Source organism: Musca vetustissima, unplaced genomic scaffold, assembly GCF_032173495.1.
Source record: "Musca vetustissima isolate MV318-11 ecotype Yass unplaced genomic scaffold, APGP_CSIRO_Mvet_v1 utg5072, whole genome shotgun sequence".
NCBI classification, from domain to species: domain Eukaryota; kingdom Metazoa; phylum Arthropoda; class Insecta; order Diptera; family Muscidae; genus Musca; species Musca vetustissima.
In genome coordinates, this window is record NW_026884522.1 from 274,778 (window position 1) to 291,812 (window position 17,035).

A 17,035-nucleotide genomic window follows, 5' to 3' on the forward strand; every position below is an offset into this window, starting at 1 on the left:
GTTGCTTCGCTTGGCCGAAAGTAGTGAATTGGCGAATTTGGTTTTCTCCGATGAAAAAACATTCGTTATCCAGCAGTTTGTAAACAAACAAAATGATCGTGTTTACTTGCCAAAGATGTCAGCTGAAAATGTGCAACTTCGATTGACCACCAGAACTCAAGCGCCGGCCATGGTAATGGTGTGGGCCGCCATAACAGCCGATGGCCGGTCTGCGCTCTTATTAATCAACCGTGTCATCAACATAAATTCCGAACATTATCGCGAAAATATTCTGGAGGGTGTATTAAAGCCTTCGGCCCGCAAACATTTAGGCCGCGGACTATTACAACAGGACTCAGCACGCGCCACCCAAAATGAGGTTCCTCGCTTCATTTCCAGCACACAGTGGCCACCAAAATCTCCGGATACCAATCCGTTGGACTATTGTGTCTAGAGTATTTTGGAAAGCAAGGTTGACACTAAAAAAATATCAAAGTGTCGATCACCTCAAGCAAGCGCTTCGCCGGGAAAGGGCCAAAACAGAGCAACATTCGGGCAGGTTGTGATGGTTTTATTGGCCGTTTGAAGGACACAATTCGTGCCGAAGGTGACCAATTCGAACAAATCTAAACTTATTCTAAAATTTAAATTTTTTTTCTTTCATTCAATAAAATTAAAAATGTAAAAATTATGGCGTTTGACTTCGTTGCAGTTTTTTATCTCACCCTGTACGACTTCGGAAGGCTTTAATGAAGAATTCAATCAATTTTTTCCGGATTGGAGGAAATATCGGTTTATATTGACATCTATAATATCAAATGTATTGTTTGAGAAGTACACAAATTTGTATTAATGAAAATATAACAGTCACGACAAATTGGGAATGGAGGGAGATGGGTATTTTGACTAATATAGCCTTAGAACACACATCAAGGATTTTGATGCTCATCTCAAGATCAAGACTGTCCTCCAGGATAAAAAAGGTTAAATTATATTCAGAAAACATTATTTTGGAAAAATATTGTAATTTCCTATATTTTTAGTGTCCTGAATTGGACAGTATCATGGCTTAGAATGTTAGCTTCGTGCTTTAAGCTTTTAGTGGTCGACATACCCATCCCTCCATGTTCATCCGATTGTAACGGATATGTTTTCTGTGATGAAAAAAACTATTTTTTAACTTGATATTATTGATGTCATTATATCGCCATTATGTTATAGTCATTTTGCCTCACATAAGATATACATTTAACGGATTTCATCAATAAAGCCCTTCGATGTCGAATCGTTCCGTTAGGCCAATTTCCTACTTTCAACTTCCTATGTCAAACAGTTCTTTATTATATTATTATTTTTTTTTTATAGTTATTGATTATACCCTACACAACTATGTTGTCAGGGTATTATAGCTTTGTGCAGCCCCAAGAGTTTGTAACGCCGCGAAATATTGGTCCTAGACCCATCTTTAACCCATCTTTAACGCTTATATTTAATATACTGCTAGTAGATATATATTCTTTGGATTTCATATACCTGATTATGGACGACACATATCACAAGCTGAGTCGAGATAGACATGTGTGTCCGTCGGTCCGTCTGTCCATTATAATTTGTAAACACGATACAGGCCACAGTTATGGACCAATCTTCGCGAAATTTTGAATGCAGGATGGGTTCTAAGGGAATGAAATGGAACAAAAATCCTAACGCTGATCGCTTTCAAATTGTTCATGAGGATGATGAGGATGGTGATGATCAGATAATAATATTGGGATGAAGTGGACCGAAAACATATTTTTTTTTGTATTTTTTTTTTCGAGTCGATGTATTGGCCAGAATTGAAAGGCGATCATCACAACACAACCCAAGGTGAAGGGATTCTGGACAAGTAATTAGAAGGGGTGCACTGAATATTAGTAATAATTGTTGACCTCTAGTCGGTCAAGAGAGTTCAAATACCGCGAAATATTTTCCATGCTCAGAATGTCGAACCACAGAAAGTTAGATTTTCATGGAAGTTGTGTAGGGTATCATATGGTCGGCCCCGTCCGACTATACTTCTCCGCTCACTGGTTTCTAGTAGCTATTGAAATGTCGGGTTCATTTGGACCTTGATTTTAAATCGTTATTGGAGACCCAAGTCAAAAACATGTTTTTTTTTTTTTTAAATGAGGAAAAGCATATCCTTAAATAGTGTACCATAAACAGTTTTGTCAATTTATCACTTTCAGTACTTCATTTAGCAACCCAGGGTACCCTACACAACTACCACTGGACTTCAATGCGAAACTAATTTCCGGGTCGGTGAAAACCCCTGTGAACAATTTAATATAACACCCATGTCCGAATATATAAGTCAATTTATATAACGTTAAAGGTCAGCTACCCCTCGTGTCTATACTATACTCGTTCGACATTGCAATGGAATGATTTCCCAATAAAATTTTTTTCACAAAAGTCTTGGTCCATTTGACCCACTTAATATTGACCAATCATTTTAAAACCAGCCATGATGTTTCCCGTATAAAATGTATAGGTGTTCAGGTTAAAAATTGACAAGAACAAAATGTCAATATATGACATTTTGTATATGAGTATACCAAAGGTTGGGTCTAGGATCAATATTTCGCTGACAATAGGAATTGTTTATAAATACAGCTGAAGGATTCCTAAAAATAACAAACATGTGTTCTACACGAACAAATAAAATTAAAAAACTATATTTTATATAGAGAGATTGGATATCCACGCTGATAGTATCAACGCGCAAGACGTCCAGTAGACTCGGGCAAACTGTGGAACTTGAAAACTACAGCTTCGAGGTAGTTAAAGATTTTATATACCTTGGTACCACCATAAACAAAACTAATGACATCAGTTTTGAAATTCGGAGAAGGATAGTATTGACCAGCAGATGCTACTATGGCAGAGGTAAGCAGTTTAGAAACAATGCCACCTCCCGCCAGACCAAACTTACACTTTACAAGACGCTGATACTACCCGTGCTGTGAGGATGAGATGAGTCAGCTCTTCAGGTGTTTGAGAGAAAAATTCTCCGAAAGATCTACGGGCCGATCTGCGTCGACGGTGAATATCGCGTCGAATGAACCACAAGCTTTACAATCTATACGCGGACATTGACATAGTCAATCGTATTGTGCTGCAGCGACTACGGTGGCTAGGCCATGTTGAGCGAATAAATGAGATTGCCCCAGCTCAAGAGGCATATAAAAGCGAGCCTTCTGATGGCTCACGCAGAAGGGGAAGGCCACGAATTAGATGGAAAGACCAAGTAGAATCAAATTGGAGAAGATGCGCCCAAGACCGACGCGCTTGGAAATCTTTTTTTTTAAGTTCGGTTTATTGAACAACCGTTCTCTAAAAAGCCAGCTAAGTAAGTAAGTAAGATTGGGTACCCAACGTGAATGAAAAAAACCAGTAAGGAAATTAGTAAAGTCGGGCTGGGCCGACTATATGATACCCTTCACCACTTTGGGTATATTCTACATAGTATCCCACAGACGACGCGATTTTGTTATATATCTATATCTGAACCGATTTCAGGGAAAATTGCCAGAGACTAATTTATATTACTTCAGTACGTTGTGTCATTCGGCCTTGCTATGGATCTTTTCACGCAGCTTAGCAACATCATTTTAGACTTAATTCAGTACTTCAGTAGTGTTGGCGGTTTATTTGGGATACCATTTGAATTTTGTTTTTATAAAGAAAAACAACTATCTATTAGTGGGGAATGTATGGCATTGATTGCCGAGGGGTAAGGCAGGGAAGACTATAGTTTCGGATCACGCCACTGATCCTCATAAGGTCCCTTAGTTTTTTGTTGGGATATTCTCCCCAGAAGCTATTGCTTCTATACAAAAAACCTTTCAAACCCAAATCCCAAATCGAAAGATATATAGGGACTTTGGTGCACCAATTACATAAAATCGGCCGAAAATATATATGGGAGCTATATCTAAATCTGAACCGATTTTCACGAAACTTTGCCACATCATTCTAGACTTAATTCAGTACGCTATGCCAAAATTCGTGCAAATGAAAAGATTTCCAGGGATTTTGGTGCACCAATTACCTACAATCGGGCAAAAATATATATGGGAGCTATATCTAAATCTGAACCGATTTTCATGAAACTTAGCACAAATTATTATAGACCCAAATGCCAGTACGCTATGCCCAATTTCGTGCAAATCGAAAGATATATAGGGTCTTTGGTACACCAATTACCTTAAATCGGATGAAAATATATATGGGAGCTATATCTAAATCTGAACCGATTGTCACGAAACTTTGCACACATCATTCTAGACTTAATTCAGTACGCTATACCAAGAGATTTCCAGGGACTTTAGTGGACTATTTACCTCAAATCGGGCGAAGCTATATATAGGAGCTATGTATATATATATATATATATATGTGAGCTATATCTAAATCTGAACCGATTTTCACGAAACTTGGCATACATCATTCTAGACCTTATTCATTACGCTGTGCCAAATTTCGTGCAAATCGAAAGATATATAGGGACTTTGATACACAATTTACCTTAAATCGGACGAAGATATATATGGGAGCTATATCTAAATCTGAACCGATTTTCACGAAACTTTGCACACATCATTCTAGACCTTATTCATTACGCTGTGCCAAATTTCGTGCAAATCGAAAGATATATAGGGGCTTTGGTACACAATTTAAATCGGACGAAGATATATATGGGAGCTATATCTAAATCTGAACCGATTTTTATGAAATTTTACACACATCATTCTAGACCTAATTCATTACGCTGTGCCAATTTTCGTGCAAATCGGAAGATATATAGGAACCGTTTACATTAACATATGCACAAAGAATATATAGTGTGGTGAAGGGTATAAAAATCACAGACAAATCCGTTGAGAAACTTGCCGAAACTCACCATACTATTGTAAAGGGACAACCCGAAGAAGTGGACCAACACTGAAGGTTTATGGCGGAGAGAACACAAAATGGTGCATTTCAGCTGACTGACGTGAAAAAAGCGTAAAAAATACTGAAAATGGGTGGGCACCATTATAAGGCTAAATGGAGACCGATGAATCCCATTGTAAATACCTAACTTTCTAGGAGTAGTATCAGTATGCGAAATTTGTCGTAATTTCTATATAAAGAGTTATTGGAGATGTAGCATAGCTAAAATAAGCTCAATCCCTTTGCTTTGTTTCATCATGATTTTTTTTCCTCAATGAGATCGTAATGTCCTAATGATTAAAACACCACTGAATAAGAATTTAATTACCTAGAATTGAAAATTCTGTATTTTAAATAATATTCTCCTATTCATTTTGTTAAATTTAGTTTCTAAATATTTTTCTCGTTAAAAAAAAAAAGTTTGTCAGTATGTGACAACGATATTGAATCGATTATATAAATGTCAATGTTGTATCCTTTCGTTGAATTTCAACGAAACTGCGTACACCACTGAGCTGAACATTGTTTGTCTGTCTTCACGTCATAAATGTCGTCCGGATATAGTATACCCCATGCAATTGCAGTAGAAATTCCATTACTAAACTTTAGACCGCAAGCCACATAGATACATCGATTGAAGTTTGTTGCTGCAACGATAGATAGTCGCCGTTGATGCATTTATTCATTGATGGAATGTGGGATGGACCACTATGGAATATTTTGTTTTTTGTTTCTCTCCAGTGTGTCCTTTTTGTTCTGTGGTATTGTCATCATTATGTGAACTGACGGCATTCTCATTACAAACCACACCGCACAAACGCACTCACACACACTTCCCTATTCACCTCTTGTTACAAGGCTATCTGGCTGCCATCATCATCATTGTCAGTAACAGTACCCAGCATCCAACAGCAGCAACAGCAACATTGTCATTGCCGTCCAACAAAACTCGTGCTCAATTGAAAGAGGTTTTTCGAAAACCAAAGGCACGTGACAATTCCACGTCATTAATAATGCAGTCTGTGGTGAAAGTGTAGCATTAATGTGGTGGTTGGATGCTCTTGTTGTTGTGGGGTGTGTGTGTGTGGGAGGACCATTGCCATGAATGGCCAGGCATTTCTATTGCACAATAAAACTGATAAAATAAAAGGAGAAGTTACAAAAACAACACAACAACGTTGAGTGGGAGTATCATCATAAAAAAGGAAAATCCTGACACGAAAAAAATGAAAGGAAGGAAAAACTGAGGGAGATTTTTCCCTTAGATCCATAGAAATAATTAAAAGTATAATGAATTGTGTATATATAGCAAGTCAAGTTTCAATGTGAGTGAGTGTTCTATGTTCCTGCTTCCTTTTTTATACACTACACCTAAAGGTGAAATGAATATTACATTTGTCATTCCGTTTGCAACACGTCGAAATATTCACCGGAGAACTCATGAAGTATATATATTCAGGATCAGAGTACATAATAATTAAGAGAGAGTTTTGGCACGATGCTTGGTATTGCAAATCGCATATATCGGTCATTGTTTGGGTACATCTCCCATATAATGGTACTGGTTCACATTCGTTACATTTGTAGGTTTTATTTACATTTTCCCACTGAAGTGGCTGGAATTTGGCATTCCCCGTTGTTGTAGGTTAAAATAGTCAATACACATCCATGTGCCCCATTTTCTATGTGTGTGTACTTTGGAGGCTACATATATCTGTACCGACAATTGTCAATGTAGATGATTGTTTTGACATCCTCCCCCATATAAAGGTCTTGACCTCCTTGTTTGGTATTTAAGAGATTTTATCGGCAGTTACCCTCCGATGTGGCTGTAATTTGGCATTCCAGGTTTTTTAATTATGAAAAACAATTTCGCAGAGTATTTTCGATATAGGTCTATATATGGATGTAACTCCTATATAAATATTTTGAACGTTTTAGCTGAATTTTCTTACTGAATTGGCTCTACTTTATCATTATCTGCATACGCCTCAGTTGTGACATATGAGGGTCTCACTAATGTCACTTTAATTTGACGTTCCGTTGTTAATATAAAAGTATTTTCATACATTTTCATTTTTTAATATATATAAAGATCCCGCGCAGTGTTCGGTAAGTTCTGGGATCTATGAATGTGTGATCTAGGAATGTGGAAAACATTTTTGCAGAGTTATTTCGGTATATGTCCACTTTTTGACATAGACTTCATTTAATGACGGTCCCTCACCATTTTCAATATGTCAAAGGTTTTAACTGCAGTTTCCCACTTTAATAGAAATGTAAGACCCAAGGGCGATAGAACTTACTCTTGCACTCAACAGGCTAGTATAGGATCACAAAAGAAAAACGTAGTTAGATCACCGGAAGAAATGCAACATAGTGACAGGAAAAAGTAAATTGTGGACAACGGTGAAGGTACTTTCGTACCCCGGAAGGATGTCAGGATGGCTGTCACATTTAACGTCGAGAACGTGACAGATCCGAAGTGGTGCGTGTGTTATTTTAATCGACAGTTTATAGATTGACAGGGCGGATTGGAGTATGCTACGTCGAATAAGAGCCATCTCAGCCGAGGAGGTACCACAAAGAACGTCGTTCAAGGCGTTAGGCCGGGACAGAATGTCCATGGTAATGTATTAGCAACTAGATTAACTTGGATTTAAATACTTGACATCAGCCCTCAATTAGAGGACTGAACCAGAACAAATCTTTCGACCGAATAGCAATGGCGGCCATTCACATATCGAAGGCTTTTGATCAATGGTAGCCATTGATGATAGGCTTTTGATACCGTCAATCATGCCAAGATGTTCGAGGACATAGAGTAGACCAACCTCTGGACGTGTTTGATACGATAGATAATATTACTGTATATGCGATCGACAGTAATATGTGGAATTCAGTATCAACAAATCGAAGACCCGTAGAGTTAAACAGGGAGTTCTCCTAGCTGGGATGATTTCTTCGTACTGGAGGACAAAGAGATCGTAATATGCATACATGCTAATTGTATGATCGTGGCATCGGGTTCTGTAGTATTGAGCTATGTGAAAAAATCGGGCATCAGGAATATATAAAAAAAATCCTCCATCTATTCCACAGTCACACTCTCCACCACTTGGACGTCTGAAGTGAAGCTCCCGCTGAGCACAATGGTCGATGGAGATAAGATGCCTTTTAACATCTACCCTGATATATTGGGTGTAATGTTCGACAGTCTTTGGTTTTTAGCCGGCAGCATTAAGCAATAGGACAGTGGTTAGTTATGCAGCGTCAGTATGGGTTGCGAATGTCCGTTATACACAGTGGAAGAATATTCTGATCTGCAGAATCCCTTCCTTGAGAACTGCTCAAGGGTGTTTCCTCGTGAGAGCAGTGGACTATACTGATGAGTTGTCATATTGTTGTCGATCGGGTATCTGCTTGGATGTTACCATCAGGAACACAGTTGGGATGGTCTTATGGACAGGTTCCCCCCGCACAGGCGCGCCAGGATAGGTCTTCTTTTTCTACAGCGAAAAGTCTAAAGCTACAAGTGTAACTTCAAGATAAACAGGCCTGTCTAGGCAGTCGTAATAGATCTTAGATCGGGGTGGTAAAACCTTCTCAATTTTACTGGACACGAAATTGAAAGTACGATACTTAACACATGTCCAAAATGTGGATAGGACGACTCCATATACTCCACTTATTCAACTAGCCAGCAAAGCTTACTCACCTGTATCCGAATTATCTAAACGGACACCTCATAATAAAATTCCTTTTTTCTATTTCAGTTGCTACAACAAGAACCAAAGTAGCTTTAAGTTTGCATTCTAGTTTCTTTGTGAATAAAAATTTATTTCCAGAAAATTTGAATATGGACATTTTTTAATAGCTGGTTTTAGTAGCTCCCACCAAGTATAGTTTTCCGACCTATGTGTCTCTAATAAAGCAAATTATTACACGACAATTTACAACGACATAGCCTCCACATAAAGTTTCCGACCAATTTAAGGGATTTAGAAGTCACTACTCATGGTGGTGGGTTTAAAAAGTTCGGCAAGTCGTACTTGGCATTCCTTTTAGTAGACTTCTTGATGTGCGGGAATAAAAATTAGTAAGACAAAAGCAGGTATGCAGGGTGGATGACTCGTCAATTCCAAGATTGGGCCCGCCGACAATGCTTTGCAATGGTTCATCTTCATTTCATCGTTTTTCGTATTTCTCCACCAAATTCAGGCTAACAAAAGATAACCCTACGTTTCTCAAGTGATTTGAAATCACTGTACACACACACACACACAAAATGGGCGTAAACATACTATAATGTGTTGTTTACTGTCAAAAATGGCAATGACAGAAATATATACCAAATTTACTTGAACATTTTATTTAACCAAAATCCAAATCCTACAACATTTGCAGGATTCTGATTTTCATGGATTTTCCTTCAAAACAATGCACCAAGTTAAAGGTCAGGTGTTGTAGTGTATCACAGGGTCGACTCGACCAATAATGTTGCTCTGCTTAACTTTGATTTTATCTTTTGTTGTTCCTTTGCTTCCTTATATTGTTCGGCCAGAGCAAAGGAATTTGCAACAATTACTCTGTGTTAAGATTTATTATGTCTACCATGTTTTGGGATTTAAGCTTCTTTTGATGACGGACGTTTTTGTTTAGCTTCTTTCTGTGTTGTTTGTTCTTTTCTAAGCAGACTATGCAAAGGGAGAAAATTCTACCTTGTAACTTAATTGAGTATTTTTTTTAAATACACTTCTTACATACTGCTGCTGGTATTATCTTACTTTATATGTTTAGTTGGTATTAATAAATATGTCGGTTTGATGGTCGGTCCTTCAAAGCTTTTTAAAATATAAATTGTACATACACACTCAATTTTATAATATTTTACAGCATTTCATTGTTATTAAAAAAGGAGCAAAAGGAATTTCCAAGGGAATAAACACAATTTTAATATCATGAGGTTACATTGAGTGTAAATCTTCCAATTATCATTCGATCTTTAGTTTATCGTTCGAATGGACTGTAATTTGGCATTCCGAGACCTTATTGGGTAAAACAACATATTCACAGAACATTTTCAACATATGTCCTTGTTTCTAAATAGCCTCCATATAAACATGACGCTTTCGTTACAATCAAGGCCTTAGTCTAATTTCCTGTAATTATTCCTTCATCCTTATGGCTAATGAGGGTATATACATTTTGATACGTTGAAAATGTGCCTCATCGAAATATTGGTTTCATACCCCATGTTTCTTCAGACAAATTCCACTTGGAGTCGATTTACAAATGTCCGTCTGTCTGGCCGGCTGGTGAGCACGATAACTCTCAAAGGGAGCAATCGAAGATTGGGAATATCGGTCCACTCATTCTGGTACGTCCTCCACAAAGGGTCGCATTTTCAACATTTATACGCCCAATATCAGGCGAATAGAATGTCCGTTTTGAACCAAACCTTGCACAACGTTTTATCACTACCAACCCCAGATCAAGTAGGAATGTGCAGATGCATTGGTCCACTTCTTTTGGTGCCTCCCCCATAAAGGGGGGAGGCAAACTTTGTACAACCTATTATCATTACAAAGCCTACATCATGTAGGAAAATGGTATGCATTGGTCCACTCCTTCTGGTACCTCCCCCACAAAGGGTCAACTTTTTCAATATTTATAAATCCAATTTCGGGTGAACGGAATGTGCGATTTGAACCAAACTGCAAATTTATAATCTTTACCAATTATAGATCAAGTTCCAAGATCGTACCCATTGCTGCACTTCTTCTGGTACCTTCCCCACAAATGGTCAAAATTGCGCAAAAAGTTAATTATACCCTTCACCACACGGTGGTACAGGGTATTATGTCTTTGTGCATATGTTTGTAACAGGCAAAAATAATCGACATAGACCCATGGTGCCTTTTGAGAATATACATAGAATCACTTTCTAAGTCGATTTATGCATGTCCGTCCGTTCGTCTGTATGTCCATGTTAAATTGTAAACAAAGTACAGGTCGCATTTATGATCCGAATTGGATGAAATTTGGCATAGGTCACTTATTCGGCCCAAGGACGAACCCTATTGAAATTGGGAAAAATCGGTTCAGATTTAGATATAGCTCCCATATATATATTTAACCGATTTAATGTAAACGATCCCTATATATCTGTCGATTTGCATGAAATTTGGTACATCCTAATCATTTAGGTCTAGAATGATGTCTGCCAAGTTTCGTAAAAATCGGCCCAGATTTAGATATAGCTCTCATATATAGTTTCGTCCGATATCATGTAAATGGTGCCCCAAAGTCCCTATATACATTACGATTTGCACGAAATTTGGCATAACGTACTGAATTGAGCCTAGAACGATGTCTGCCAATTTTCGAGAAAATCGGTCCAGATTGAGATATAGCTCCCACATATAGTTTCGTCCGATTTCATGTAAATGGTGCCCCAAAGTCCCTATATATCTTTCGATTTGCATGAAATTTGGTACAGCCTAATCACTTAGGTCTAGAATGATGTCTGTCAAGTTTCGAGAAAATCGGTCCAGATTTATATATAGCTCCCATATATAGTTTCGTCCGATTTCATGTAAATGGTGCCCCAAAGTCCCTATATATCCTTCGATTTGCACGAAATTAGGCATAACGTACTTAATTGAGCCTAGAATGATGTCTGAAAAGTTTCATGAAAATCGGTCGTGATTTAGATATATCTCCCATATATAGTTTCGTCCGATTTCATGTAAATGGTACCCCAAAGTCCCTATATATCTTTCGATTTGCACGAAATTTGGTACAGCCTAATCACTTAGGTCTAGAATGATGTCTGTCAAGTTTCATGAAAATCGGTCCTGATTTAGATATAGCTCCCATATATAGCTTCGTCCGATTTCATGTAAATGGTACCCCAAAGTCCCTATATATTCTTCGATTTGCACGAAGTTAGGCATAGCGTACTTAATTGAGCCTAGAATGATGTCTGAAAAGTTTCATGAAAATCGGTCCTGATTTAGATATATCTCCCATATATAGTTTCGTCCGATTTCATGTAAATGGTGCCCCAAAGTCCCTATATATCTTTCGATTTGCACGAAATTTGGTACAGCCTAATCATTTAGGTCTAGAATGTTGTCTGCCAAGTTTCGTGAAAATCGTTCCAGATTTAGATAGATATAGCCCTTTTTTATTATAGATTGATTTTAAGTAATTGACGCACCATATATATTTTCGCCCGATTTCAAGTAAATTGGGCATCAAACTCCTCATGTTAGTCAGATTGACATCAAAGTTTGCACATCGTACAAAATTGAGCATAAAATTCTATAGTTGCGTTTTCTAGAAGTACAGACATAGCCCAACGGATGACCTATTTATATTTGTTTGAAGTCGATTTACATACTATATGGATAGATCTAGGTAGATTCACATTTAAATAAATATCACATATTTTATTTCGTCCAATTTCATGCTAATAGTCCTGTTTAATATATCCATAGTGGTGAAGGGTATCATATAGTCGGCCCCGTCCGACTTTACTACTTTCCTTACTGGTTTTATAATATCATGCGGACTATCTGATTTGAACTAAACTTTGTGCAACGTACTACCTTTACCAAGCTTAGACGAAGTTCGAAGATCAGACCCATTAGTCAAATCCTTCTGGGACCTGCCCCACAGAGGGTCAAAATATCAGGCGAATGAAATATTAGATTTGAAGCAAATCTTGAACAACCTATTATATATCAAGCGAAAGAAATGTTAGATTTGAACCAAATCTCGAACAACCTATTATATTTACCAAACCTAGACCAAGTTCGAAGATGGGTACCTTCTCCACACATGATCAAAATTTTCAATATTTATAAATCCAACATTGAGCGATTCTATTATCTTTACAAAGACTAGATCAAATATGCACCGTTTTGTGTTATGATGATAATGCCTCTCTCATAGAAGTCCTGCTCTCTATTTGCAATAAACTCTTGTAGTCGATTTTACAATCCTCCCTAGATACTAATTTTTTATCATTAAAGTAATTTTGCAATGCAAGAAAACGATGATAATCGCTTGGTGCCAAGTCCGGACAGTATGGCGGATACATTAAAACTCCCGAAGCTCCCGAAGTTTCTGGCGAGACACTGTAGATGTTTGGCCTAGCGTTGTCCTGGTGGAATACGACACCTCTCCTATTGGTCAATTCTGGCCGTTTCTGGTCATTTGTTAATGGTTTAATGGTTTATTGTAGATTTTTAGTCCTGGGCGATGTTAAGACTGCTAACATGTCGGTCAACTTCGACCATTTCTTCGATTTTATCGACATTTTCGAAGACCGGCCTACCTATGCGAGGTGCATCTTTAACATCAACAACTCCTGGAATTCCCGGAATCTACGAAACCAAAATTTCACATAAGTGTCTGTTACACTATCGGAACCATAAACACCATTCACAGTTTTAGCCGCTTGGATTGCATTTTCGCCTTTGTCAAAGAAAAACTGTAAAATGTACGGAATTTTCTCTTTGTTCACTTCCATTTGTAACACCCTGTAACTCACAACTAAACCGAGGGGCTTAAACGGAAATCCGGACAAAACGGAAATATGTAACTTCATAGGTTAGTATGAAGAGCCCATTTTCCAAAACAAAACGATAGCCATATCAAACAAAGTTAAGTATCTGGGAGTAATTCTAGACAAGAAACTTAAATGGAAAGACCACATATAGCAAAGGGCTGACAGGGCCCATAGATGCTGGTCTTTATGTAGAAGAACCATAGGCTCTAAAGGGGGTTTTCAATCCTAAGATGATACAGAAAGTTCAGAGAACGTGTTGCCTAAGTATATGTGGGCAAGGCGTACAAAAACAACTAGGGCCTTGGAGACAATATTATATATGCATCCAATACACATCCAAATAAAGTATGAAGGGGAGGTTTCAACTTTAGGACTCAAAACAACGGACGAGTGGATAGAAACCGGACACGACATACCGCACAAAACATATTACAGTTGCCTGAGTCAACAATCAATACGTTTGATTCGGACCGCATACCTGAAACGAGAGTAGTAACATGGTGCGAAACTATATTACCAGATAGAGAACAATGGAATAGTGGAACACTAGTTCAGATGCCGGCTGGTAACATGCTACACAGATGCCTCTCGACTAGGAGGAAAAACTAGACTGGAACTTTTTATCGAAAAACTGGGTACCAAAATTTTACTTCGCCTTACAGATCACAGCACAGGTTCAAGTTATAACAGAGTGACTGGTTAAGTTCAAATTAAGGAAAAAATACAATAAATATTATTACGGATAGCAAACAAGCTATAAAGTCAATATCTTCCAAAACAGTTAAATCCTGTAATGGAATATATAAATACCATTAATGATTTCACACAAACTAGGACCTGTACGAATTATATGGGTACCGAGTCACAAAGGAATCATAGGCAACGATATAGCAAATCAACTAGCTAGGAGTGCAAGTGCACCACAATAGATGTGAATACCGGCAAACCCTTTAGCGAAACAGGTTAAGAAATGAGGAAATGTGCGAATGAGACCCACAAAACCCTTTGGGAAAATGAGGGGAAAGGAAAAATCACAAAAATCTTATGGGGTGACCTAAATGAAGACAAAACTAAGCAAATAAGCCGACTGACGGGTATTCTGACGGGACACCTCAGCCTGAAGGCACATCTACTCAAGATTGTATGCGAAGGTAGCAGTACGTGCAGTGCGTGTGAGGAAGACAGTGAAACACTGGAAAATTTTCTGTGCCATCGGAGACAATTCTTGGAAAATGGCACTTTTCACGGACTAACCGATCTGAAGGGTTAATTGAGAATACTGAAAGAGTTCGCAAAAAACATGGAATTCCTAGATTCATAGGGGGATTGAACACAAAATGTTTTAATCTAAAACTTTCATTAATTGTAACTATCTCCGCATTTCTAGAGCGCACAACAGGGCTCAATTGGCTTATGTGTATGTCCTTCCCCTGTTGGACATGTGGTGGTATTCTCCACCCCTCTTTTTAACCTAACATAATCTAACTCACAACTGAATGCACCAAACCAGAGTCAGCAAAATATTTTTTTTAACAAGAAAATTCCAGCCTTCCAACGAGCTCAAAACTTAAATTTGATCGATATTTTACAAGAAATCTATCTGTACAGTCATCTGTCGGAAAATAATGGATTTATATTTCCCCAATTTAATATACAAATTTATTGTTTAGGATTTTTATGAGTTTTTGTAATCTTTAACACTACAAAGACTGGAATTTTTTATATATCTATATTGCCTAAAATCGGTCAAAATGACCTCATTCTGGAATATTTTTTATTGTGTAAAGACAATTTTTTAAACTTATTTTTTAATATTTTTTACACTGTTTACAATCATACAAAACGTTGTTATTATTTGTTTTCGGTGGGAGGGCACTCAAGTTTCCCTTTTTTGAAAAATAAGAGCGCGGACCAAATGTTCCAGAAAGAGTAAGTGTTTACTCTAAGTGTGAAATCGACTGGAAATATAAACTTTATTTTTCCCGATTTTTGTGTTCGTTTTGTGTATCTAGAGTAGCAAACGGGTTTCGATGTTGTTGTACTGATCTATCCATATAAGAAATGTACTTTATACAATAATAAAAATAGTTTGATTATTTAATATTTCACAAGAGGTCAAAATTACCGATTTAGGCAATATAGGTATAGCACATGTGAATACGGGGAATGGAGGAGGGGGAAGCAGCTACTATGATTAATAAAAGTACTTCTATGTGGTACAAAAAGTCACCAAATTTTCAAAAGCTGTGTCATAATATACACAATTATGTTTGTACTTGAAAATGAAAAAAACGGTCAAAATGGCCGCCTATGGCAATCTAGTGTTAAACATTCAGTTCCCTTGGATCGAAACTTAATTGATCGATCGACGGATAGCTACGTCGTTCATAACGATTACAAATAGTTTTTATTCACACATGACTGTACCAAATGACAGTCATGACAGATTTGAAATGTTAAAATATGTTAGTTTTACATTCCGCTGTACATTTTCATATTTTGCGATATCTAAATGCAGGCATTTATACGTTCATAACTCAAAACAAGGCAATTGTCAGAATGTTGAAAAAAATGAAAACAAAATAACTATCATGGGCTTTTATGAATATGTGTATTCTAACACAAAGAGGGCAATGATGAAAGAGACACTGTAAATGTAGAAGGGCCTTCAAATTCAAATAACACAAACAAATGTTAATTAAGTATTATTTTCGATTCATATGTGAAAATATCACCATCTAAAATATTCAACTATATATTTACAAATATATGTCCTCATTTTTTGTTTATAAATAATTTTGATACAATTCCCACCTTTATATACGTAAGCCTTATAAAGGTGTTAAGGAAAACATTGTAATCGATTCGTATATTGTAATATTCTCACCCATAGAGAAATATATACGAATCGCTTTCAACAATTTCCTTTTTACTTTTATTTGCTTTAAAATTTTAAAAAAACAGTGAGCGGAGCAGTATAGTCGGACGGGGCCGACCATACGATACCCCACTTAACTATCACAGAACTTTAACTTTCTGCTGATGTTTATTCCGAGCCTGGGCAATATTTCTGATATTTGGTCAACAGGTCAGCAGCACCTCTTCCTTACACTGACAAATTTTCCGAATATTGCTAATATTCAGTACAGCTCTTCTAATTAATTGTCCAGATTCCCTTAACCGCGGAACATTTCAAAGAGATTAGCGGTATATTTCCGCCTCTAGTATGGCAATGGGTTACTAAATAATATACGAATACGTAAGCACCTGTAAATATTTAATTGTAACTCCCACATCTGATATAATTGATATAATTTTAAAGGTTAACCACTCCTCTTGGATATTCTATAAACTTCTCGAGTCTATGTCCTTCAGGGGTAAATCTATGCGCTCTAGAATACACATTTTTTATTTTTCACACAAAAGTAAGGGTCCATTTGACCCGCTAAATATTGACCGATATTTATCAAAACTGGCATGCTTATTCTTTGGCCC

At 37.2% G+C, this 17,035-nt stretch overlaps 1 long non-coding RNA gene across 1 annotated transcript in view; it reads left to right on the forward strand.

Annotated features, from left to right (window-relative positions):
• Positions 1-327: 327 nt before the first annotated feature.
• LOC133331490 (uncharacterized) overlaps positions 328-17,035 on the forward strand; it is a 42,945-nt gene continuing 26,237 nt past the window's right edge. The window contains exon 1 of the long non-coding RNA XR_009754385.1: positions 328-586. This is a non-coding gene — a long non-coding RNA (uncharacterized LOC133331490). The remainder of the gene's footprint in view (positions 587-17,035) is intronic.